The sequence below is a fragment of the Chiloscyllium plagiosum genome, chromosome 10 (assembly GCF_004010195.1).
Source record: "Chiloscyllium plagiosum isolate BGI_BamShark_2017 chromosome 10, ASM401019v2, whole genome shotgun sequence".
NCBI lineage: Eukaryota > Metazoa > Chordata > Chondrichthyes > Orectolobiformes > Hemiscylliidae > Chiloscyllium > Chiloscyllium plagiosum.
The window spans coordinates 84112479-84139601 of record NC_057719.1 but is presented as its reverse complement, the minus strand read 5'-3'; the positions used below and the strand labels follow the sequence as shown (position 1 = coordinate 84139601).

At 40.9% G+C, this 27123-nt stretch overlaps 1 protein-coding gene and 1 long non-coding RNA gene across 6 annotated transcripts in view; one reads left to right on the top strand and one right to left on the bottom strand.

Moving 5' to 3' along the window:
• Positions 1-27123, top strand: part of rad51b (RAD51 paralog B) — a 568881-nt gene that overhangs the window by 107774 nt on the left and 433984 nt on the right. The gene's annotated exons all lie outside the window — the stretch shown is intronic.
• LOC122553836 lies at positions 14444-16595 on the bottom strand. Its single transcript, XR_006312857.1, has 3 exons — positions 15980-16595; positions 15664-15853; positions 14444-14602 (listed from the first exon to the last, which is right to left on the bottom strand). It is a non-coding gene; the product is annotated as an uncharacterized LOC122553836 (long non-coding RNA).

The following is a 27123-nucleotide window of genomic DNA, read 5'->3' as shown; positions in this document are numbered from 1 at the left end:
CTATCGAAAGTTCTTGCTTAATACCATCAAAATTGACCTTTCTCCAATTTAGACCTTTAACTTTTAGATCTGGTCTATCCTTTTCCATCACTATTTTAAAACGAATAGAATTATGGTCACTGGCCCCAAAATGTTCCCCCACTGACACCTCAGTCACCTCCCCTGCCTTATTTCCTAAGAGTAGGTCAAGTTTTGCACCTTCTCTAGTAGGTACATCCACATACTGAATCAGAAAATTGTCTTGTACACACTTAAGAAATTCCTCTCCATCTAAACCTTTAACACTATGGCAGTCCCAGTCGATGTTTGGAAAGTTAAAATCCCCTACCATAATTATTGTTACAGATTCTTACCCTATTATTTTTACAGATAGCTGAAATCCCCTTACAAGTTTGTTTCTCAATTTCCCTCTGACTCTTGTGAATAGATGAGTAATTTATCACGTTGCAATGGAGATTCCTCAAAATGATTTGTGCTGCAGTATTGACCTGGTATGCACCATCATTCATGCAGATTACTTGAAATTTTGAAAGACATCACGGATGTATTATTTGAGACAATTACCTATCAGTGTGGACTTAGTAAATGCGACATCGAGTTCACACAAGTGGAGACGGATAGATAGGCTTAATTTCAGTGCTGGGAAGCATCAAGAGTGGGTTAAAATTGATTGCCGTTTAGAAGAATGTTATAAACGAAAATCGCTTCTCAATAATCGCTCTAGACAAATTCAGGAAAACAAAGTTTTATTAACAAGTCAAGTCTGCAGAGTCGGGCACCCTTAAAGAAAAGGCGCGCTGAGGCTTACAAAGTCTCCCATTATATACAGTACAAGTCCCTCCCCTCCTTGGCTCTAACAAGCCATGAGGTTCACATTCTTAAAAACATCATTATTTTTATCACAAAGTCTGCAACAAATGTCTTCAGAGTCTCTAAAGTTGTTGTTTTTCTCACCCTGTAGTCTTATCAGTCAAAGACTTATTCTTCTCTGTCTGTGCTAGCAGTCTTATCAGTCAAGGACTTATCCTTCCCTGCTGTGTGAATGGCTTCATCAATCAAGAGCCTGCTTGTTTTTACTATCGCTCACAAATTGTCAGCATTCTGCACAATTTAAACTATTCTACTTTTGAGTATATAAAATGGTTGTTAGAAAAGAAGCAAAAGTTTTGTCTTTTATTATAGATCAGTCTGTGGTCCAGGCACATCTTAAAGTTTAAACCGAAATTACCTCTCACAACTTGTCTGCCCTCTATGAAGTTTATCACTATCATCTTCACGGTTTGCAATGTTTCCAAGTTTCATGGCATTTGCAGATTTTCAAGTTTCGCGGTGAATCTCTCTCTTGATCACAAGCGGGTTTTCTCACTCACCTTATTACCTGTGCACTTGCTACTAGGGGTGCCTGCTCACTGCAGGTAGAAATACTGTCCACTGCCAGGATTTCCAGGACCCTGACCCTGGTAACGTCCTTAAATCCTAACCATGCACCAGATCGATGCTGGCAGTCTGCAGCTATCAGTTTCCCCAGACATGTCAGAGAGGGAAATTGGCCACTTTGCTGGTGGGGTCCTAGTGGGCAAGGTTTGCAGTGCATGTGATCCAGTCAATAGAGCACGCTAGGTGCTAGGTGTCCAAGGTGGACAGTTGGAGAAGCAAGTGGCAACAGGAGTTGCCATGTTACTGCTCTGATTTTCTTGTTGGAAATTGATGCCGTCTTGTTTTTGTTCGGCTGGTGGGAGATTGGGGAACTGCATATCAGTGAGTTGAGATTATGTAATGATGAGGATGTTAGTGCACGCTAATCGGTCTCTTGCTGCTCGCTAGTAATCTCACTGTTTAACATTTGGTTGGAAAATGGAATCTTTTTCTCTCAATGTTGGCAAACTCACCACTGCTGATCTAATGTATTCTCCCAACTTTCTGGCAAATGTCTATATCATTCACTTGCTGGGGAAGTTCTCTCCCATATTTTCATTACTTTTTATGTGATGATGTGCTTCCTGAGCTGCCTAACTGTATCTTAAGGTTATGTCCACTGTTCGGGACTTGCCCCGTGTCGAATAACTTGCAAGTGAGACTCCAGAAGGTGAGCAAAAAGGTCTTGGTCACGGTGTTAAAGCATTGATACTGACAAGACCTTATTTCAACAGTTGATGGAGGCTGAGTGATGCACATGGTGTCAGAAACTTGGAGGTGAAAAGGATGGATGGAAACTTCTGGAAATTCTGTCTATGTTTGTTGTCGACTTTGAAGTGTCCAGCAAGAGATGATCAGAAGTTGCTATATTGTTGCCTACTCACTTGTTGGATGGTCTGCAGTGATTTCTTATTGCTTCCTTTGATCCAGGTTTTTGAGAGAAAGGACAGTTTGATTTATAAATTTAATCTGAGGCTGCTTTTTGAACTGCTATTTCCTGCTCAGTCTGGCAAATGACTCCCAGTGAGTTTGCCAAATTATTTGGCAAGCACAGACATCTAGTTCAATTTGATTATAAAGTTTTCGGCCCCTAATTAAAAAGGCTTTTAAAAAAATATTCTTTCAATATTGTTCAAGGATTCAAAAGTTTTGTTTATTGGGAGGGGGAGAGTGGAGGGGGAGAGTTGGGGGAAGTGGGTGGATGGTGTGTCCCAAGCCTTTTTCGCAGCAACAGAAATAGTTGAATGTGTCGTGAATTTACTTTTTTTGCAGCTGAACGATCCACAACTTCGAGCTGAGTGTATTTCAATAAACTGTTCAGAAATACCTTGGTTTTATTTGCCTAGTTTATTTAATTTTTTTTGTTATTTAGTCCCTTTCCCTTGCCCTTTTCCACCAGATTCTCCCTCTGTTACACTTCCTTTTGGTGCTGGCACCAATCCAACTGGTTAGTAATAAAATGTCAGCCTCGGTGTTGAGTATTGACATTCTGTTTGACTGTGGAAGCCATTGTAGAGAGCCCATTTTCTACTCCTCAGGGCATATCTGCAAGCAAGTCTTTCAATACCTGCTATCAGCCCAATGAACCTTTTCTGGACTGCCTCTTTAGAAAAGACGCCCAAAACTGTTCACTGTATTCCACCTATGATCTGACTAGCCCTTTATAATTTTAACAATTTCTGCTGAACTTAGATGCTAGATTTTTGTGAATCATGCACAAGGACTCCCAAATCCCTCTGATTCCTAGCTTTCAGCAGTTGTTTTTCAGCTGCTGTATTCTTCCTGCCCAATTGCATAACCTCACACTTTCCCACATTATTGTTCATGGTCAATCTTGGATTGGTGATATAATATCTGCCCAATTTCTGCTTAGTATGTTTAAAAATAATAATTATCTTCGTGACATTATTCCTACTGTCTCCTGATTCATTCTCCGAAGTGCCAGTTAGTTTGAAAGACCATTCTCTTTTATAACAGCTTGCCCTTCTGAACTTATCAATATCCAAAATTCATAGGTTTTTACCAAGATAAGATGATGCATGGCTTAGAAAGGGTGGACGCTGGGAAGTTGTTTCTGTTAGGCAGGGAGACCAGGACCCGTGGGCGTAGCCTTAAAATTAGAGGGGGTCAATTTAGAACGGAAATGAGGAGACATTTCTTCAGCTAGAGAGTGGTGGGCCTGTGGAATTCATTGCCACGGAGCGCAGTGGAGGCCAGGACATTGGGTGTCTTCAAGGCAGAGATTTTTAAATTCTTGATCTCGCAAGGAATTAAGGGATACGGGGAGTGTGCAGGTAAGTGGAATTGAAACACCCATCAGCCATGATTAAATGGTGGAATGGATTTGATGGGCTGAATGACCTTGCTTCTCCTCCTATGTCTTATGGTCTTATGACACCCATTAACCGATTTCATATGGTCTGCCTTGGAGTGTATAGTGTCATCTCCTGATGATTTAATATTGTTCCAACTAATGTAACAAAAAAGATCAAAACACTGCAGAAATATGAAACTCACTACAGATTCTAATTCCAAAATTGTATTAAACATATACCCACAGGCCTGTCACAAACTTTTAAGTTACAAAACTGAGCTGTTTTAAAACCTAGCTATGTATTTGAATAAAACCATTTTACTTCAAAGTATTCTCGTATTTATTGTCTTGAGCCATAAAAACAATCTTAAAACTATCTCCCAATGACTTTACTTTTAACCTGTAACATATGCCATTCTGCTATCAGGCTCTTTTGCAACTTACCACAATGAATCAGAACATTCGTCAGTTGCATAATCAAATCAAATCAAAACAATTAATTACTGAAACATAACTCAAACTGACACATACACACTTAGTCTTGGGTGATTTTCACGTTGTTCCATTAGCCTTGGGATGCTGAGATACATTGTCCCATGCTGCCAGTGCCACTTAGATAGTTCACTTAACTGATGGCACGCTGAGAATTGAACTGAGATTTCTTGGATGTAGAGCATAACCATTAGCAACTTGATTTTAGATGGTGTAGCCCATGGAGGGAGCATAACAGGAAGCCTCAATTAAAAATAAATCTGAATGGCTTCAATTTTACTTGTGATCACTTTTGCTTGTGCTCTAATCACCCTCATTTGGTTTTTGAACAAAGAGGGATAGGTTAAACCAGTGCCATGATCCAGTTGGCATACTCTTGTACCGTGCTGAGTTTAGTTAGAATGGAATGCACCTGGACTGTGCTAGCATTCTGGAATGCAAAACGCTTGGTTTCGGTGAAAATTTATGGCTGGTTTCAGTCTCACTGTGTGGACAGATAGCTATGACAGCAATAACTTGCATTTATAAAGCACCTTCAAAAAGGCAGATCATCCCAGACACTTTGTATGAATTATATCAAACAAAAATTGATGCCAAGCCACATGAGATATTCAAGGCCACAAAAAATGTGCAGATGCCAGAATCCAAGAAAAACAAGCAGGAGGCTGGAAGAGCACAGCAATCCAGGCAGCATTGGGAGGTGGAAAAGTCGATGTTTCAGGTGTAACCCTTCTTCTCGTGTTTATTCCGGGTCAAAAATAGTTTTGGACTTGCACCCACCCTGATTCTTGAAGAAGGATTACACCCGAAATATCAACTTCTCCACCTCCTGATGCTGCCTGGCTTGCTGCGTTCTTCCAGCCTCCTGCCTGTCTACATATGATATTAGCTGAAAACGTGTTGCTGGAAAAGCGCAGCAGGTCAGGCAGCATCCAAGGAGCAGGAGAATCGACATTTCGGGCATAAGCCCTTCTTCAGGAATGAGGAAAGTGTATCCAGCAGGCTAAGATAAAAGGTAGGGAGGAGGGACTTGGGGGAGGGGCGTTGGAAATGCGATAGGTGGAAGGACATCAAGGTGAGGGTGATAGGCCGGAGTGGGCGTGGGGGCGGAGAGGTCAGGAAGAAGATTGCAGGTTAGGAAGGCGGTGCTGAGTTCGAGGGATTTGACTAAGACAAGGTGGGGGAAAGGGAAATGAGCATCCGCTGCACCCGATGTGGCCTCCTCTATATTGGGGAGACAGGCCGCCTACTTGCGGAACGTTTCAGAGAACACCTCTGGGAACCCAACCACCCCGTGGCTCAACACTTCAACTCCCCCTCCCACTCCACCAAGGACATGCAAGTCCCTACCTTTTATCTTAGCCTGCTGGACACACTTTCCTCATTCCTGAAGAAGGGTTTAAGCCCGAAACGTCGAATCTCCTGTTCCCCAGATGCTGCCTGACCTGCTGCGCTTTTCCAGCAACACATTTTCAGCTCTGATCTCCAGCATTTGCAGTCCTCACTTTCTCCTCCTACATATGATATTAGTGCAGATGATCAAATGCTTGGATGGAGACTGAGGTTCTAAGGATTGACTTGAAGGGTGAGAGAGGCAAAATAAAATTTAGAAGGAGAATTTCATATCTTGCAGCAGTGTTGGAGGACCATATCTGGCTATGGAATTTGAATGAGGTTATGAATGTTGAAAAAAGCAAATAATTATGTAATAATAAATTTTATTACTTTTATTATTATGATAACTATATCATCATAGTGCGTGGCACAGTGGTTAGCACTGCTACCTCACAGCGCCAGAGACCCGGGTTCAATTCCCGCTTCAGGCAACTGACTGTGTGGAATTTGCACATTCTCCCCGTGTCTGCGTGGGTTTCCTCCGGGTGCTCCGGTTTCCTCCCACAGTCCAAAAATGTGCAGGTCAGATGAATTGGCAATGCTAAATTGTCCATAGTGTTAGATGTAGGGGTACGGGTGGGTTGCGCTTCGGCGGGTCGGTGTGGACTTGTTGGGCCGAAGGGCCTGTTTCCACACTGTAAGTAATCTAATCTAATCATAATGGGAAGACAAATGAAACATTGCCCTTTATTTCAAACAGAATGGCATGTACAAGTAAGAAGGTTTTGCGAAACTATAATAGGCACAAGTCAGACTACAGCTAGAATACAGTGAACACTTTTGGGCCCCTTATCTCAGAGAAAAGATACTAGTATTAAAGTTGGGAAAGTTCATATGGCTGATCCTGAGTATGGAGGGACTATGTTGTATAAGGAGAAGTTGAGTAAACTGGACCTGTATTCCTTGGAGGTTAGAAGAATGACCAAATTGAAACACACAAGATTATTGGGGACTTGACAGGGTTGATGCAAAATGATCGTTTACACTTATGGCAAGGTCTAGGAACGAAGAGCATAATGAAAGGGATTGCCTATTTAAGACAGATGGGGGTTGAATTTCTTCTGTCAGAGAGTAGTGAATCTGTGGATGTCTACTGCAGAAGGCTGTCGAAGTTGAATGATTAAGTATATTCAAGACTGAGAGAGATTTTTAATAAAGGAATCGGGTTATGGGGAAAAGGCAGGAAAGTGGAGTTGAGGATTATCAGAAGATTATCTCATTGAATGGTGGAGCAAACTCAGTGGGCTAATTGGCTTCCTCTGCTCCTGTGTCTTCTGATCACAATCAAAAATTCAGAAAAATAAAAGATGTGGTCTTTACACAAGGCACATTGGTCCCTCTGCTCTGTCATATTTAGTGTCTTGCACTGATGGTAGAAAATGATTGAGTGCATGAGCAAGATTTACTCTTCTGTAACTAGTCCATGCACACTTGAAATGTGAATGTCTTCTCTTCACACTGGTTACCTGAAATGAAACAGGTTCATTTTCTAACAGTAAGATGTTCAACTTGAGTATTCAACAGTTTGATTTATTTCTAACAGGAACATTGTTACCTTTGGTCAACAACCTGATGTGATTAACTCCAAACTTTTTTCAGTTGCGGGATGTTGCTGAGTTTGTTGCTTCCAAAATGATTGTTTTGCTGGATGTACTTGAAACAATTTTCCATCTCTGTCTGATCTATGCTGCAGCACAGTCTGCTTGTGCTTATGCTCTAAGCCAATGTTAATAATTCAAGTGAAAATATCAGATAGGGTCTGAAAGCTGCAGCTGACTAATGATCTCCCAATATCTATACGCCCTCACCCTCAAAGACTTATGTTCTATTTTGTCTCCTATTCTACTTCCAAATCTCTCTCATTCTGGAGTCGAATGGTGAAAGCATCAGCTGGCTTCCCAATGCGGTGGAATTGTCCATTGTGAGCCTATACACTGAATGTTGACAGGTTATTCAATTGTGGCAACCATTTCCAATAGTGATCCAGAACAGAAGAAGCAACCAAGATTAATTAGTACAGTGGCTATGAACTGCTGGCTTAAGCCAGGTTGATTTAGCTGCAGCAATCTGCTATGTACCGTACTGTAGCTGCCTTCATCCTCTTGGCCATTTTTTGAGACTGCCTAACCGACTTCAGTTTTTTAAAATTCACTGTGTTTTACATACCAGGTGAATGGCTGCACATGGTTCAAGAAGGCAGCTCACTGTTACCTTGTCAATGGCAATTAAGATGGACAATAATTGCTAGTTTTGCCAGTGAAATCTGCATTGTATATCAATGAATAAGCAAATAAAAAGAAGAACCCAAATCTTTCATGGTGCACAAACAATTCAACATACCCAAGTTGTATGTCTGTCACATTGTTAATTTTCTTGTCGGGAAAACATACAGTATTGCATAAAGCAGTTAGGCCCTGAAAGTGTTAACTAACACTCCACCTATTGGGATATAAATGACTATTCCTGGAAACAGCTAACCACAGAGTTCTACACTTATCACCAATGCTGTAAGAGAATGTTTTAACAGCCGTAATGTGAGCCTAGGCTTAAATTGAGCCTGATGTCTCAGACAGTCATAAATCTTAGATGTAATGTAAGTAGCTATTAAAATCATGTAATGAACCTATTCATTTCATATCAAGACTGAACCTAATTCTGCTGAAGATCTTGAGTGGGCATCCTTTGTTATTTAGTAAAAGTAATCTAGACTAATGCCAGGAAGAAGGATTGGTAGCAGTGAATCTACTCAACACATCTCAAATGGTTCTGGCAGATGATGGTGCCAGTGGCAGATATCTGATTACTTTGTTTACCTGTTTTGTATAAGACTTAGTTCTGCTTGACGCTTGTAATCTTTTGAATTTTTCATCTCTGATGGCATTCTCTGAGCCCCTTTCTTCATGGCATTTAAAAAGCCTACTTACCCGACCAAACTGTTTTTATATATGGCTCAATGTGAAATTTTATCTTGTAACACACCTTAGAACATTGTACTATATTACAGATATTAGATAAATACAAGTTAGAATCATAAAAACATTTGGCAAAAGGAAGATCATTGCATCCATGTGGATAACTTGAAAGAGCTATCTGATAGTCTCTCAATCCTAAAATAGAATGAACAGTCCTTATTGTGAATGTTATGCAGTTCTGTTGCTAACACTATGCTGTTCATGTATTGGCAATTCTTGGGTGTCTGTTTCCCATCCCTTCTGCAACCTGGAAGGTCATGAATCTTGGCTAGAACTTTTTACTGATAATTCCTGATAGTTGGTTATTTTCTGTGCTTCTCCCTCCTGAACATATGAACTAATGATATCTTCCCCATTCCCATTCCTTGTGAAAGCCTGAAAAGGGAAGTAATTTGCTATCATTGACTGCCAACTTTGTTTTGGACCTTTGACTCTGATCTCTTCGCGCGTCCCCCCACCCCCACCCCAATCCCTCTCTCCTTCCGTCTGTCCCTCCCAGTTGGAGTGCTAGCCTTCAACTACCTTGGTCCCAAGTGTTGAAATTCCTTCCAAACCTCTTTACCTCTCTGTCTATCTCTCTCCTCCTTTAAGTGACTCCTTCAAACCTACCATGCTTTCTGCCACCTTTCCCAATGTTGTTTTATGTGTCTAGGTGGCAATTTTTGTTTTCATAGCATCTTTGGGATGTTTTGCTATGGCACAGCTGTCATTTAACTGTTGCTATGATGCCGGTTGAGTTGCTGCAGTCCGCTTTCAGTATTAAGGTTTGTAATGTAATTCTACACTGTCGTCTTTGGTCTCTTGATGTTAAGAGAGAACCTCATTCATATCTCTGAGTGCTGTTTGAAGTTGATCTCAAAAGGTTTCAGCCACCAAGCTGTGTGGGCCTAATTATATGAACAAACTACTCTGCAGGGATGGGTGTGTAATGTGCAAGTGTCATCACATTTCCCTGAGCCATGAAAGCGCCTATTGATTTGAAACCTGTTTACACAGTCAGAGCTAATTGTTGAGACACCAAGTGAGATAAGTGTACTATTAATAACTATTTAACATAGGCAGGTACCATTGTGTTGTCTACAACAGAAACAGAAATTGCTAGAGAAACTCTGAACCATTGTATTTTCTGATTGTTGATAGACAAGATCTCAGAAACCTCTTGAGCAACCGGTTTCTTGCTGCAGGACATTCTTTTGATCACCATCCAACATAAGCTTAAGCTTATCCAAAGCTACAACTGATCTGCATCAATTTCTACTCCCTGAATGCCTCTATTTAAGATTTCATCCTCTTGTTTAAACCCCTTCAGATCCTCATCTATCTCTATAACCTCCTCAAGTTTTTCTTCCTCTGAAATACTTGAATTCTTCTAGCTGGCCTCTTGACTATTCCTAACCCATGGCCCTATTATTGTGATCTAGGCCTTCAGATACCTAGCTCCAAGTGCTGAAATTCCTTCATCAAACCTTTCTACCTTTGCATCCCTTGCTCATCTGTTAAAACTCTCCTTAAAACTTAACTCTTTGACCAAATATTTGGTTACCTGTGCTAGGGTCTATTTAGTTGTCACATTTTTTTTATCGATTCACACAGTTGCGTAACACCTTGTGACGAGTGAAGTATCATTCATGGCTCAGTTGTAGTGCTCGTGCCTCTGAGTCAGAAGGTTTCGGTTTTTGAGTCCCATTCCAAAGACTTGAGCTCATAATCCAGGCTGACACTCCCAATGCACTGAGGGAGTGGTGCACCGAAGTGGAACAATTTGCAAGGTTATGGATCTTCAACCGGTATCATTATGAATCAGATGATCTTGTCATACTTGTGGAGACTTATTTTGTGTATGTTTCCTGTGTTACAAGAGAATGTACTTCAAGAAAGAAAATTAATTGAATGTAAATATTTTGGATCCTTCCGTAGGTGTGAAATTTGTGATACAAGTTGGTCTGGAATTCTCACAATGTATGACCAGGCTGATTGAGAGTTTCGTACCCAGGACAAAAAATATATTGTGTAGCTTTTGGCTAATCCATCAAGTTCCTTGTTCCATCAGACGAATGAAGGCCTCATAACCAATCTAGTCAAATTATGAACACTAGTCCCAGTTCTGTGTTGTTAGGTAATTAGTGAAGTATTGCATATTTTGTTGTTTTTCCACTGGTAATTCTAAGTTTCATGTTGTAAATTAATGAAAACTGCTATTCAGCTTTTTCCTGATTATTGCTTCAGATTTTTTTTTAGCTGTGGTTCTGGGTGGGTTGTTTGTCGGAGGGTCGGTGTGGACTTGTTGGGCCGGAAGGCCTGTTTCCCTAGATTAGCTGTAGGGAATCTAATCTATTTCAATAAAACAATTCATTAAAGTTAGCGTAATAAAATATAAGATTGTGTGTGTTATGTATTTCGAGAGATGCCATCTTTTAGGTGAAAACAAGGCTCTGTCTACCCTCAGGTGAACTCGCAATCCCATGTCACTATTTTGCAGAAGCCCTAACCAAATTTATCATTTAATCATCATCTCAAAAAAAGATTATTTCTTCAGATCAATTGGGTCAGCGGCCTGAAAAATGGCGGATAGAGTTCAATTTGGATAAATACAAGGTATTGCATTTTGGCACAACAAACAAGGATATGGTTTATACAATTAATGGTTAGGGTATTGAGAGCAGTGTTGTGGAGCAGAGGGACCTAGGTGTTTAGATACATAATCCTTTGAAGTTTGCATCACATGTAGACAAGGAGAAAGTGAGGATTGCAAATGCTGGAGAATCAGAGTTGAAAAGTGTGGCACTGGACAAGCACAGTAGGTCAGGCAGCATCCGAGGAGCAGGAGAGTCAACATGTTGGGCATAAGCCCTTCATCAGGAATGCCTGAAACGTTGACTCTCCTGCTCCTCGGATGCTGCCTGACCTGCTGTGCTTTTCCAGCGCCATACTTTTCGTCACATATAGACAGGATGGTTAAAAAGGTGTTTAGCACATTTACCTTCATTGCTCAGGCATTTGAGTATAGGAGTTTGGAAGTCATGTTGAGGTTGTATAGAACATTGGTGAGGCCTCTTCTGGAGTACTGTGTCCAGTTGTAGTCACCCAGTTGTAGGAAGGATATTATCATGCTGGTGAGGGTCCAGAAGAAATTTACCAGGATTTGCTGAGTATAGAAGGTTTGAGTTATAAACAAAGGCTGGATAGGCTGGGACTGTTTTTTCACTGGAGCGTAGGAGGTTGAGAGGTGACCTTACACAAGATCATAAAATCATGAGGGGCACGGATAGAGTTAATGATGTGTCTTTTCAAGAATGGGGGGGCATATTTTTAAAATGATAGGAGAGAGGTTTAAAAAAGACAAGTGGGGCAACTTTTTTTACACAAAGGGTGGTTTGTGTGTGAAATGAACTTCCTGAGGAAGTGATGGATTTGGGCACAATCACAAAATTTAAGTCATTTAGATAAGTGGATGAATGTGAAGTGTGGAGGGATTTGGGCGAGGAGCAGGCTGTGGGGACTAGTTTAGTTTGGGATTATATTGGACTAAAGGGTCTGTTACTATGCTGTATGATTCTATGGTCATTTTTCTGTTTGTGTGATCTTGTGTGCAGATTAGTTGCTGTGTTTCCTATTGGATGCACTTTGGAAGTACTTTATGAGCTGCTAATCCTGAAGTTGCTAACACCTTCATCAACGTTCAATTTGACTATTCCAATACACTGGCTGGTCTCCCATATTTCACTTTACATAAATTTGATGTCATCCAAAACTTCACTGCTGTGTCCTTTGTCCCATCAAGTCCCATTTTTCCATCACTCATTATCCCTAAACTGAGCTCCAGGTCACGTAATGTGCTCATTTAAAAATTCTTATCTTTCTTTCAAATTCTTCCATGGCTTTAATCCCTTCTTATCACTGTAATCTCTGAGGACGGATTACCAGACCCGCAATGCTAACTCTGCTTTCTCTTCACAGATGCTATCAGATCTGCTGAGCTTTTCCAGCAATTTGTTTTTGTTTCAGCAACAGTTGAGCTGAGACAAGGAACGCTATGAGGCAACGTTGCTGGGATGGAAGTAGATGGCCTCAGTGGTAGTTCAGAGATATTTTGGCAGCTCATCTAATTTTCCAAGATATAACCAAGTGATTATTATTTAGTCATGTTAGCATGAAGAAAGTTAAGGTTTCTATTGTTGGTGAGCAACTTAGGTTAAAGGATAGTAACATTCCAGAAGCAGCAATAACTCAGAAAATGGAAGCGACGGAGAAACTCGGGAAAATTGCAATCACCAGAGAAGTGGTATTGAGTGAATTGTTAGAGGTCAGGCTGATAAGAGTCTGGGTCCTGATGGATTTCACTCTAAGGTCTTAAAAGAGCTAGTAAGCAAGATAGATAATGCATTGGTTTTAATTTGCCAGAATTCCCTAGAGTCAGAGAAAGTCCCTTCAGATTGGAAGATAGCAAATATAACTCTTTTATTCATGTAAGTAATCTATTAGAGTTCTTTGAGGAAATAACATACTTTGGATAAAGGGCTACAGGTGGATATACTGTATTTAGATTTCCAGAATGCACTTGATAAAATGCCACATCAAAGGTTGTTTCAGAAAGTAAAAGCTCATCGTGTAGGGACTACCATTTGGCATGGATAGAAGATTGGCTGGCTGACAGGAAACAGAGAGTAGGCTTAAATGTGTCTTTTTTAGGTTGGCAAGTTGTGGTGTGCCAAAGGGATTGTTGATGGGATCTCAATTGTTTACAATTTACATAAATAATTTGGATGAAGATACTAAAGGTATTGTTGCTAACTTTGCTGATGATACAAAGGTAGGCAGGAAAGTAAGTTGGGAAGATTATGGAAAAAGGTTATGAAAAGGTATACAGTAAATAGGTTAAATGAGTGGGCAAAGATATGGAAAATGGAATGGAAAATGTGAAATTGTTCAATTTGGTAGGAAGTCGTCTGCTATCTAAATGATGAGAAATTGCAGAATTTGAGGCACAGGCATCTGGTGTCCTGGTGCATTGCAAAAGTAATCAGGAATAACAAATAATTATGAAAGCTAATAGAATGTAATCAGTTATTTTGAGTGGAGTTAAATGCAAAAGCAGGGCGATTATATTTCAGTTGGATAGAACACAGGTGAAACCACATCTGGAGTACTGTGCACAATATGGGCCTCCTTATTGAGGATGTGTGTAACTGTGTTGGAAGCTGTTCAGAGAAGGTTTACAATTAATTCCTGGAATGGGCGGGTTGTCTTTTTGAGGGAACCTTGGTCAGACTAGGCTTGTGTCTGCTGTAGTTCAGGAGATTAAGAGGTGACTTGATTGAAGCATGTAAGATCCTGAGGGCTCTTGACAGGGTAGAGGAGGAGAGAATGTTTCCAATTATGTGAGAAGATGGAAGCAGGGTTTGTTGTTTAAAAAACAGGTGTCAGCCATTTAGAACGGATGAGGTTAAATGTTTTCTTTAGGGTCATGAGTCTTTCGAACACTCTTCCTGAAAAGGTAGTTGTAACAGCAGAATGTTTGAATAGATTTATTCTCTTGAAATAGAAGTAAATATGATGTGAGAAAAATGTTTTCAAGTTTAGAGTGTTTCAGGTCTGGTATGTACTATCTAGAAGTGTGGTCAAGGCCAGTTAAATTGAAGCATTTGAGGGTATTGGATTGTTATTTAAGTAGAAATAAAGTGCAGGGTTATGGGGAAAGATGGGGGTCAGAGTGATTTTGTGGTTACAGTCTGAGCAGGTACGATCTTATTAAATGCTTGACTGGTTTTCTTTGAGCTGGGCAGGTGGTTATAATACCTAGTAGAGTCATACTTCCCAAAGGGATTTAGAGTAATCTTGCATTACTAAGCACTTTCCACAACTTACTAAAGTGCTTTGGAAAAATAGACATTGTTGTAACATCAGAATTGCAGTCATAATTTTGCACATAACTAACTTTAATTTCAAAAGTAAAATGCAGCTCATCTTGAAACTCTGTGGAATTTTGTGGAATGTTCAGCAGGTCAGGCAGCATCTGTGATGAAAGGAAGCAGTTAATCTTGCAGGTCTTTAACTTACTTTAATAATACTTCACTTGGCAATAATTTTTAAGTTTGCATTTTTCATATAAAAATCAACAGTTAAATGCAGTATATGGACTGCTGCAACCTTTACATTTTTTTTAACGCTTACTAGAAAGCTTCAAGCACATATATGCCCTAATCATTTGCCAGAGTTGTAGAATTTAAATGCCATACCACAAACAGATCTCTAGATGCTAGCGGATTCTCAATAAATGATAGTGTCGTGTGTAAAAGTATTGTCTGTAAGAGCAACATCATGATCCTGGAAGAGGAGATGTGACAGGATGATGGTGAGAATGAGAGAGTTCAGTTATCTGAAGATGGTATGGAAGGTTGGAATTATGAAGAAAGTCTGGATAGGGTGGGATTTTCCTTACTAGAGTTTAGGAGGTTGAGGGGTGACCTTATAGAGGTTTAACAAATCACAAGGGGTATAGCTAGCATTAATGGTTGCTGTATTTTTTCTTGGGAGAATTTAAAGCCTAGGGGCATATTTTTAAGGTGAGAGGAGAGAGATTTTTTAAAAAGATATCGGTGAGGGGCGAGATTTTACACGGTTGGGGGGGCAGTGTTCGTGTGTGGAATTATCTTCCTGAGGAAGTGAGGGATATGGGCACTGTTACAACATTTAAAAGACACTTAAATAAATAAATTAATAGGCAAGGTTTGGAGGGATGTGGGCCAGGAGCAGATCATGGGAACTAGTTTAGTTTGGAGTTATGTTCGACATGACTGATTGGACCGAAGAGTCTGTTTCCGTGCTATATGACTCTATGACTATGACTCTATTGCATTTTTCTGCTTGGAAAGTTTAAAGGGAGACTGAATAGTGTTGCAAATAATACTATGGAAGAAGTAGGGAGGAGCTGTTTCTTCTGGCAAATGCACTGCAGTCATAGACTTAAGATAATTGGCAAAAGAACTGTAATGCTAGTGTAAAGAGATCCAGTTTGGATTTGAGAGAAAGTACCATGCATCAATTTTTAATAGTGTAAAATAAAAAAGACTCAACTGGACCATACGGCTAGGTGCACTGTGTGGTACCGGGCAAGTTATCCTCTTAGCTGCTTGTGCGTCAGTCCTTTCCTGTGCTCTTACGACCTTTCACATCAGCTTGACCAGAACACCCAACTCAGAATCCACAAAGATCAAAATCTGGCACAGCCTCAATCTCGAATTTGCCGATGTTGGAGACGCTATACCTGTAGAAAGTAAATGAGAAATTTCTTCACACATCAGGTTTTTAAGAACTGGAACACATTGCCAGAAAAAATATAGTTAAAGAAAAGTGTTGCCAATGCTGGAAATACAAAATAAACATAAAGTACTGGAGAAACTCGATAGCTCCTGCAGCATTTGTGGAAAGGGAAAGAGTTAACGTTTCATGTCCCATTATAATGCTCTTTCAATCCAGCTGTGATGCTCCAGCACTTGATTTGTTTATATTAGCGTCAGAAAGGGTGGTGGCTTTGTAAGAACTTGCAAAAGGCTGTTGGAAATATACTTGAAGAATTTGCAGTGCTCTTTTGGTAAAAGCTGGGGACAGTGAGGCTAAACTAGATGGCTGATGTAGAGTGGTGGTACAGGGATGATTTCTGAGTGATCTCCTGAAGATATCATAAACATTATGATTGGCAGTGCTTGTGTAGTGTAAGTTTGTTGGAAATGCAGCAGCCAATTTTTGCAAGGTAGACTTCCCACAAACAGCACAACTTCTACTGATGTTAGTTAAAGGATAAAATGAAGATGGAAAGGGAGAAAATTACAAAAGAAGTGTGGTGTTGAGAATATACAGTTTGTGGATAAGTTACAAATATATGAAATTGGTGGGTAGGAAAGAAAAAAAAACTGGCAATCAAATATGGCCCTCCACAGAATATGGCTCGAGCACCCTGCCCCCAGCTGTGTAACCATGGAAGAGGCATTTAAAAAAAATGAAAAAAGCCTTAGGTCAATAATTAGAGAAGAAATTATTCTGGAAAATTCCTCTTTGTTCCCTCAGGAGATCACAAGGGCCAAGTTAAGCGTTATCTAAATCTCCAACCACAAGACTCAGCACTGTTGTTTAGACTTGGCGTAACTACTAAATTCAATGTCTTCCTGCAGTTCAGGTAGTGTGTCACTAAGCAGAGGTGGGGAGAGGCTTGGTGGGTCAGGGCAAGCATGTTTTTTTTGCTTGTTCCAGGCAGTGATGATTATAGAACTAACTTGGCCAACAACTAAAATGTTGCTTATTTATCTCTTTTTATTCCCCCCTTCGGGGTAGGATTTGAGAGAAATACCAGCTGCTTTCTGGAAGTTTAAGTAGGTTTCCTTATGTTTGACTTGAGGGCGTTCCAGCTTTCAGACAGCCAGGAGAACCAGTTCAGAAACAATGCAAGGTTGGGAGGAATATAAATATAACACAGAGATCTGTAAAGATAAGCTGAGAAAATGTTTGCTTGCCCTGTGTGCTGCAGCATTTCAGACATTGGCTTCAGCATATTGTAAGCCGTGGTGAACCTATTTAATTCTCTTGGCCCAGGACCCATTGTAAAACAAACATTCAGCTTTTCTGACCTTCTCAAGGTCCCTTTGTATTTTGATGGTGCAGTTTCTGGATTCTGCCACTTCAGGTCCTCAGTCAGGTATAGGAAGTGTTCAACTGCAAACACTACTGAGTATTTTTGGGTTTTTGTTTAACCACCAAGTCCTACTGTTTTGCTCTGCTGTTTACAGGCTAGTCCCCCCCTTCCTACCCCTTTTACTTTTCCTATCTTAACTTTGCCTCACCCTGACCATGGCTAACACAAGTTATGTTGTGGAGTTGTTTCCTGGGTTTTGCACATCCCCGACTTTCACTGCTCTGTCATTGGTGGCCATGCCTTTAGCTGCCTTGGTCGTAACCCCCTCTTGTCTTGCTGTTCCTTCTAAGTTGTTACCTACAATTTACCTTTGCCACTTGTCACTTCTCCTCATGCCTTCTTAAATTCTGTTTGGTAACTTTGTTCCTTGCCTTTTACGTAGTTAACCATGTTAAAGATCCAATAGAAATGCAAGGTATTGAAATGGAAGTAAATCACAATTCCAGTGCTGGAGGAGAATTCAGCAAGGGATCATAACTCCTGAAAATGCATTTGTGATTGCACCACTTATTTGCAAACGTGCTTCCTTTTCCCAGGCCTCCATCTGGGAATGCTAGTCCCTGGGAGGACTATCAGAGAAGCCCAGGGCAGAATCTTTCCATACATCTTGATAATTTTGGCTTGTTGCAAATAGTTCAATGATCACTTGGGCAAGATGTAAACTCTCCTTGGGCTATGTATTGAGACTGGATTCTGCATGATGCTGAGTTACCAATGGGTGACCCAGTTGCCAATACCTTTGGGATATATGTCGCTCGCTACCTTTCTCTTCAGACCTTCATGGCTCAACTTTGTGATTTGATAGTCATTCAGGAGCATAATCACTGCATACAGGTTCAAGTAGTTCCAAAATAAGGAGACAGTGAGGTCTGCAGATGCTGGAGATCAGAGTTGAGTGTGTGTTGCTGGAAAAACACAGCAGGTCAGGCAGTATCCTCCTGCTCCTCGGATGCTGCCTGACTTGCTGTGCTTTTTCAACACACTCTCAACTAGTTCCAAAATAAGCTCGGCCATTATATCATGGAGAGTATCACAGCTAGGGTGATCTATCTTCATTGTGTGTTCTTCAGCATAAGCTATGCATGGGGTGAGAATGCTGGAGTGTGTTGAGATATTGTGAAAGGTGCCCTATAAAACTAAGTTTTTTTTTACTGAGCCCTGATTATGGAAATGTAGTTATTCACTCGGCTAGAATTGGGTGACTCAGCACAGACCGTATGGTTGAACCTCTAGATCTGTATAGTGTGAATGACTTGGACAAACTGTTTCATTGCTGATGATCTTGACTGGCCTCAGTCCAACCATCATGTTACAACTATATATGTTGGTCTATATTATATGTTTGTCTATATGTTACAACTATATATGTTGGTCTCCTGCACTGAAGGATCCATTATACCCAAGGTTGGTGGATTTAAAGTTCTGATTGCATCTCTGAATTTTGTTTTGCTTTAAAAGCACTGCATATTTTCATAAGGTAAAAAGTTAAAAATCACACAACACCAGGTTATAGTCCAACAGGTTAATTGGAAGCACACTAGCTTTTGGAGCGACGCTCCTTCATCAGGTGATTGTGGAGGGCTCGATTGTAACACAGAAATTCTGTGTTACGATCGAGCCCTCCACAATCACCTGATGAAGGAGCGTCGCTCTGAAAGCTAGTGTGCTTCCAATTAAACCTGTTGGACTATAACCTGGTGTTGTGTGATTTTTAACTTTGTACACCCCAGTCCAACACCGGCATCTCCGATTCATTCATAAGGTAAATAAGGGAAAACTTTCCAATTTGTATCGTGGTCAACAACCAGGGAATACAGATTTAAGATAATTGAAGAAAGAACTGGGCAAGGGAGATTCTTTTTAATACAGCCTGTTGTCATGCACTGCCAAAGGGGAAATAGACTTGGAAAAGCAAAGATTTGTGCAGTATTTGGAAAAAGAGCATGTCAGTGAGACAAATCTGCACAGCGTTTTCAAAGATCTAACACAGGCCTGATGGTTCAAAGTGCATCCTTTCATATTATGCAATCTTATGAAAATATGTTGTTGTTGAGAAATCTTTTGCAAAGTCTGGTTTTAAAATAAATACTTAGGCACACTTTTCTCACTACAATCTTCTCATTCTGAAACCAAACTGCACTTATTCAACACCTTGCAGTACTGACTACCTGCCCGCAGATGTCACTGATTACCTAATGATAGTAAATTCAAGTGGCTTCACTAATGTTTGCATTCTTTTTATTTTCTGTTAATGTTTTTGGAATCAATTTTCCAATTAAGTTCTGATTTCTAATAAAATATTAAAACAAACTGTGTCAGCACCAAGCACTCCCAGTTAAGCACAGTATGAGTAAGCCTCTTTTTTTACACTGTCCCATTAAACTCGTACTGTTGTGCATAAAAATGTCTGTACATTTCCATATCTAACATTTTGCGTAGAATGAATTCGATACGAAATAAAAATCCCTCCACAATCTACCTTGTGATTATAGCGCTAGTCATACAGGGTAAAGCTTCTCCACTCTGACTCATCAGACAGTCCCAGGGCAGGTACAGAATGGATTACATCAGGTTAAAGTTCCCTTTGTTCTCCAATAATCCTTACATCTGTGTAATATTACAATTGTAGTCCTGAAATGTAGAATGTATTAGCAGGGAGCAGGAGCAAATCAAATGAATGAACTCTGTAATATTAGAGTAGAAAAGTTGGGTGCAAATCTTATTTCTTAATGAGTAATGTGTGCATTTTATATTGAATTGATGACACCTCCAGAAATGACCTCAGTACCCTTTTATTGCCTCCCCCTTGAGCTCCATGATGTGCATCCTCCACTTATTTGACACTCAACCTACCTGAATACTCAGACACTGGTGAATATTCACCCAGACCTCCCTGCTCTCACTGAACCTCATTAATATTATGAAGTCTCTTCACAGCTTCCTGTCTAACCATATCTTTTTCATCCCACTCTAGCTTTCTCTACCATCCTTTATGTATATAGCCCTTAGTCCTGCTGGTGCTTTGATTCTCCTCTCTGGAACACCCCCTCCTTAAAGCCCTTCCCCTTGCTGCTTCTCTGTTCTTTCTGCTTGGCTTAGCTTCTGCCAAACAAGTCTTTATGCATGGACAGATTTCATTCTGTGCATTTGCAGAAGAGTTTCTTCCTGCCTTCTCATCTCAGAGTGTTCAGAACCTTTCTGGCTGTGCTGGTCAGATGACCACTGTATCTTCCCTGTGCTCTTTCTTTGTGGCTGATTGCCAAAGGGCCTTCGACAATGGGAAAATCACAACTGTGCTGCACTCTCTCATGTCCACAACTGGCACTTTCTGGCAAGTAGCCCCAGAGTGAGATTGAGCTTTGGAAGTTAACTAAGGCCAATTAGCGAGGCTCCTTCACCACTTTAGGAGCTGAGAATGGCTCCCTCAGCTCAGGTCAAGAATAGGATGTCAGACCTTTCTTCACAAAAGTGAAGAGAAAAACCTGAAACGAATGACAGCAATGTGAAGTTTGGGAGATAGGAAATTCTAAGTATAGAATGGTGGCTTGTTGAGTTCAGAAAAGGAATGCTGCTCTCCTTTTTCAAATGTCTTCAGTACCCATTTTCTGTTCAGTAGTTGTTTGACAGTTCCTTGTCAGCAGTCATGTGGCATTTGTGCACATAACACGTGCGCGTGCACTCATTCTCATATCCACTCACAATGTATGTACACTCCAAGTGCTCACTTAACGTACACAGATGGCTACCTGTATTCTCAGATCCTGACATTCTCATTTACCCTTGTGCTTGCAATCTCTTACTTGCAGAGCTAGACAGTGACTGATTCTGAACACTTAACAAAGTGGGGAGGAGTTATTAGTAATTCAGCAGCAGTGCTTTATAGTTTGGGAGTAGGTTAGCCCCAGGCTGCTGTAACAGTATCAAATCTAACTGTACATCACATAGAAGGTCAAAAGAAACAGATGTTCTGCACTCAGAAAATTCTTTGTCCTGAAGAGGTGTGGGTGTGGGGATTAAGTGGCAGGCAATATAAGGAGGAAACTAAATATGAGTTCAGAGATGCAAGGAGTAGAAATAATATTACTAAGATTACAGGGGCTAAGTATTCAGCTTGATGGAAAAGAAAATTCAAATAGTGTGCAAGGAATTGAGGAACTAGGCATTTGAAGTTGTTTAAGGATCATGAAAATGAATGATCAAGACCACAGACCAGAAAACTGTGGCAACTAGCCATGGAAATATAACGATGCAAATGAGATGGTCTGTTAAACACCAGTTCGACCTATTAATGGAGACTTGAGACATAAACCAAATTCCCGTCTGCTCTCTCCGATGCATGTAAAAGATCCTGTTACACAATTCAAAAAAAGCACTGTCCTGCCAATATTTATTCCTCAACTAACAGAACTAAACCAGATTTCAGATCCTTTCAATTTTGCTGCTTGTGGGAGTTTGCTCTGTACAAGTTGGCTGCCACATTTCCTAGGGGAAAGTGAGATTGCAGATGCTGGCGATTAGAGTCAAGATTAGAGTGATACTGGAAAAGCACAGCCGGTCAGGCAGCATCCGAGGAACAGGAAAAATCAACGTTTTGGGCAAAAGCCCTTCATCAGGAATGAAAAGCTCATTCCTGATGAAGGGCTTTTGCCTGAAACGTCGATTTTTTCTACTCCTCGGATGCTGCCTGACCTGCTGTGCTTTTCCAGTATCACTCTAATCTTGCCACATTTCCTACCTCGTAACAGTGCAGATGATAATTCATTAGCTGGAAGGCACTTTGGAACTTTCTTTTTTCTGAAAAGCCATTCACAGGATGATGGTGTTGCTAGCTAGGCCAGCATTTATTGTCCATCCCTAAATGCCCAGAGGGCAGTTAAGTCAATGACATTGCTGTGAGTTTGAGTCTGGAGTCACATGTAGGCCAGACCTAATAAGGATGGTAGTTTCCTTCCCTAAAAGGCATTAATGAACCAGATAGGTTATTCCAACAAGTGACATGGTCATCCTTAGATTCTTAAGTCCCAGAGTTTTACTTACTTCAAATTCTGTCATCTGCCATGAACTCAGGTTGCTGGATTAACGGTCCAGCGATAATGCCACAAGGCCAACGTCTCCTTGTTACTGGCCAGATAGGTCATTTTAAGGGAGATTTCAGAGAAAACCCATTTCTAATAACATTAGCAGGAGTTTGAGCTGACCTGCAGTTCCTTCCAGAGGAAATCTGTCAGGAGACACGGTGGGCGGCACGGTGGCACAGTGGTTAGCACTGCTGCCTCACAGCGCCTGAGACCCGGGTTCAACTCCCGCCTCAGGCGACTGACTGTGTGGAGTTTGCACGTTCTCCCCGTGTCTGCGTGGGTTTCCTCCGGGTGCTCCGGTTTCCTCCCACAGTCCAAAAGATGTGCAGGGTCAGGTGAATTGGCCATGCTAAATTTCCCGTAGTGTTAGGTAAGGGGTAAATGTAGGGGTATGGGTGGGTTTCGCTTCGGCGGGTCGGTGTGGACTTGTTGGGCCGAAGGGCCTGTTTTCACACTGTAATGTAATCTAATCTAATCTAATCTAATCTAATCTAAAAGAAAGACCCCTCAGTTGTTCTCCTGTGCCATCTTGATGTGGTTAGCACAGTCCATAGATACAGCCCTGTTGTACTACTGTGATTCCTGTTTTAAAAATGGAGCAGAGGCACTTGGTCCTGAAGGTGTTAAAAAGGAATCTCTTTGAGCCCTCCCCCACCACCTCGGTGAGTGGGAGAATGAACAGATGTTTTCTGAGTTACTGCATTATAGCAACCAGAGAGCCAGGAAGTTTCCTGGAGCCTTCTTTGAGAGAGACTGGCCCCATTGTAGGCCCCAAACAATTAGATTCACAAAACATCCTCTCTCGTTCCTCTCTACCTTGTCCCTTGCTATAAGATTAGCTGAGAAATGTACTGGAACACACAGAAAGGCTTCTGCGATATTTGTGTCTCCATAATCCATGAGCTTTGTTTGAAAAGATTGAAAATCTGAAGTGGACTCTGAGTTAAAGGTGCTCTGGTGACGGAACCAGTTTAACCCTTTGTGTGCTTGAAAGAAATGATCAATTATTTGCAAAATGAAAAGGCATTCTATTACATCTGTGCTGGTCATCTGAGCGATTAATCCTTCTTTCCTCTTTTTCTATTGTTTTTTAAGCCTATCTCTCTGTTTATTGGTTTTATCTTCCTTGGCATGACTACCACATGCTTAAAAAAACAAAAAAAATTCATCCAAACCCTCCAACTTAATACCAACATTGGTAACTTTTTAAAATGTTGTGTGAATCTTTAGTGAAATGTTCCTGTGTTTTTGTGAGTAATGTCAACTTTCCTTGTGATCTAATGCATATTATGCCTCATAACCTGGTCTATATTTATTGTTAAATTATAATTGAAACAGCTTATCTAGTCATTATTTCACTGTTGCTTATGGGAACTTGTGAGCAGATATCTTGCATGGTTTCCTTCCTTACAACAATGACTTCTCTTCCAAAATCGGTCATGGGTTACTAAGGAATAAACAATATGAAAGGCATTGTCTAGAAATGCAAGTCTGTTTTTGTAGACTGTTACTGAACCATGTACCATCAAGATGGTCTTGTGTCATCTCAGATCTGTCCTACTGAGTAACCTGGCTTTCGCTGGTTGTGAAGTAGGTTTGCTGTAGTGAGCTTAAGTGCCTCTGATCTGGGGATGGTAGAAGGGAAGCCAGCTGGAGTCCCCTTCCCATTATGTCGACATCTCAATTGAATTCGCTTTATTGTCACATGCAATCAAATGAGTACAGTGAAAAGTTTACAAGTCACCATTTACGGTGCCACCTTAGGTACAAGGTACTGATTTCTTCACTGCAAGTTCTTAAGAAAGAAAGTTAGAAAAATAAAGAAATTCAAAAGTCCAGCATTATAGATTGTAGGAATAACTTAGAAATAGAGAAATAAAAAGCTCAGAATAACAGTTCTTCCAACCCAGTCCACACGCCTAGCCTCCAGTCCATGCCGGGCTTTTCACCTTGAGGCTGGGAGACCACTCTGGAAGCATCTTGAGGTCGGAAGCTCACGCTGAGGGAGCCAAGGGACTGTCATGCTGGGCCTGCGTTGAAGCAGCCTACTCCGCTGCCATCTTTGAATATTGCCAAGTGTGGTTGAGAACCTCGCTTTTCTTTATTATGATGGTGAAGTAGCAGAGAGACTTTGGGGTTGAGAATGAGCATTAGTCTTCTGGAGATTGCTGGTTTGGGTAATGACATGCCAAACATGATGAATTCTAGAGGTTCATGCAGTGTGAGAGTTGGGGCTCATTTCAGAGTTGTCAAGTGTTGACCTTATGCAGAGCAAATCCTTTCAGGTTTTACAGCAATCACACTCAAGCTATGAACAGCATAGATACACTTATCAAAATTCCCTTAAATGTATGAGGGAGAAATGGATAGAAACCTATATTGGTGGGGCGCATGAAGCAACTTGGAAGGAGATGATCTGTTGGACCAAATAGCATTTACAGCTCATGTAAAACAGGCCATGTTAAACAGTACAAAATAGAATAATAAAGGTCAAATGAAGCAGACCAATTCCCCAGTGATTTTGTGTTCCGTGTCAATGTAGTCTGTGGATTGGTAGCGTTGCTTGGAAGAAACAGAGGGTGACAAGAGCACAGAATGTGGGTGTGAGAGCTTCAGTTTTTATCATAAAGCTTGGCTTGATCGCACTATTACTAAACATGTTGGCTGAGTTCTAAAGGACATATCTGCCACACAGGACCAGTGATAGGTAAAGCAGAAACCAATGTGTGTTCGTCCTACTTAACCTCACTCTCAACTATCTACTTAAATCAGACGCAGATCCCTATGGTTAGTGCTCGTAGGAGTTAGTTTTCAGAAGGCACTGTGATATTAAGTCGAATTTACACCGAAAACTCTCTTTACCATGTTGTAATGTAATACCATTATGTCAAATAACATGATTAATATTTGTAGCAACTCAGCACAGAATATTCCATGAGGTACTGTAGGCCATCAGTAGCAGCTGAATTGCATTCACACACAATTTGCCTTGCATGTGATATGTGACTCAAAATCCACAACATTATGGTTGGCTCTTTAAATGCCCTTTGAAATAGCCAGTATGTCTAGATGGATGGGATGGAAGGCCATTATCACATCTTCTCAATTGCAATTGGGGTTTACCTCGTTGGGTAATAAATGCTAACCTTGCCAATGATACCCACATACTATAAAATATATAAATGCAAACTTAAAAAAAATTTAAGTTACTCAATGTGATTATTAACGGCTGAATGCACTGGATACAGCAAATGCTATTTCTCCCATTCGTTATGCTGTTAATAGTACTGTAGCCCTGCACCAGAGCTAGTCATGTCCTTACCCAAGGTAGGAGCAAAATACTGCAGATGCTTAAATCTGTACTGAAAACAACAAATGCTGGAGATCAGATGAAGAGTCATCTAGACTCAGTGTTAGCTTGCTCTCTCTCTAAGGATGCTATCTGACCTGGTGTGATCTCCAGCATTTGTTGTTTTCATGTCCTTAACCATGTGCTTCAAAGGCAGCTACAACATGGGTATTTTCCACAGTATCAGTCAGATACCAAGTCTGCAAAGTTCAGGACATGACTGATTCAGCTAATTATCATCCCATCATCAGCAAAGGGATGGAGCATGTTATCAACTATTAAGCAGCACTCGCTCAGCAGCAATAACCTGCTCACTGTTGTTCACTTTGGGTTCTGCCAGGATAACTTAGCTCCTGACCTAATTGCAGACCTGGCCCAAGCATGGACAAAGGTGCTGAATTCCAGACATGAACTGAGAGTCTATGTCCTTTAATCAAGGCTGCAATAATGTGGCATCAGCGAGCCCTGTGAAATTAAGTCAATGAAAATTATTGTGATTGTTTGAGGGCAGTCATCTCAGTTACAGGACGTTGTCACAGACATTTCTCAGGACAATGTTCCAAGTCCGATCACCATCCACTGCTTCATCGATGAGCTTCCTTCCTTCATTAGGTTGGAACTGGGGATGTTTGGTAATGATTCCACAATGTTTGACGCCATTTGTAATTCCTAAATGATAAAATAATGGGCAACATTCAGACTTGGTCTGATAAGTGGCACACTGAATGAAGAGCGAAGGAGGGTAGGGTAGGCCAGAAAAATCACTCAGCCTTTTTTTTTAAGAAATGACGTGTCAACCTGGTGAAGCTAAAAACTCAGGAATACTTGCATGCCAAACTGTGGATGGCAGCATGGAATAGACAAGAGATTCTACAGTCATCAGAACAAATCTGAGCTCTGCAGTCCTTCCATATCCAGTTGTGAACAAGAATAGAGGCTTTACAAATATCCCCATTGTCAATGTTGAGAGGTAGCTCTGCGCATCAGGTTTGAAGCATTTGCAACAGTCTTCAACCAGAAGTGCCACTTCTATCTCATCATCCTCCTGAATTCCCCAGCATCATAGATACCAGTCCTCAGCCAATTTGATTCCCTCCACCTGAAACACTGAAGGCATTGAATACTGGAATGTGGAAAATTACAAGGCATCTCCTGTTCACAAAGCCAATCAAGTCAATTACTGCCGCCATCAGTCCACACTACATCATCAACACAGTGATGGAACGTATCGTCTACAATGCTGTCAAGTGACACTCAGTAGTAACCTTCTCACCTACTCTCTAATTAAGTTTTGTTTGGTTCACTTGCCTCCCGACTTCATTGTGAAGTGACTGTCCTTGATAAAAACATGGAAAATTGGAGTTGGCTATTCAGCCCTTTGAGCTTACTCTGTCATTCAGTACGATCATGGCTGATCATCC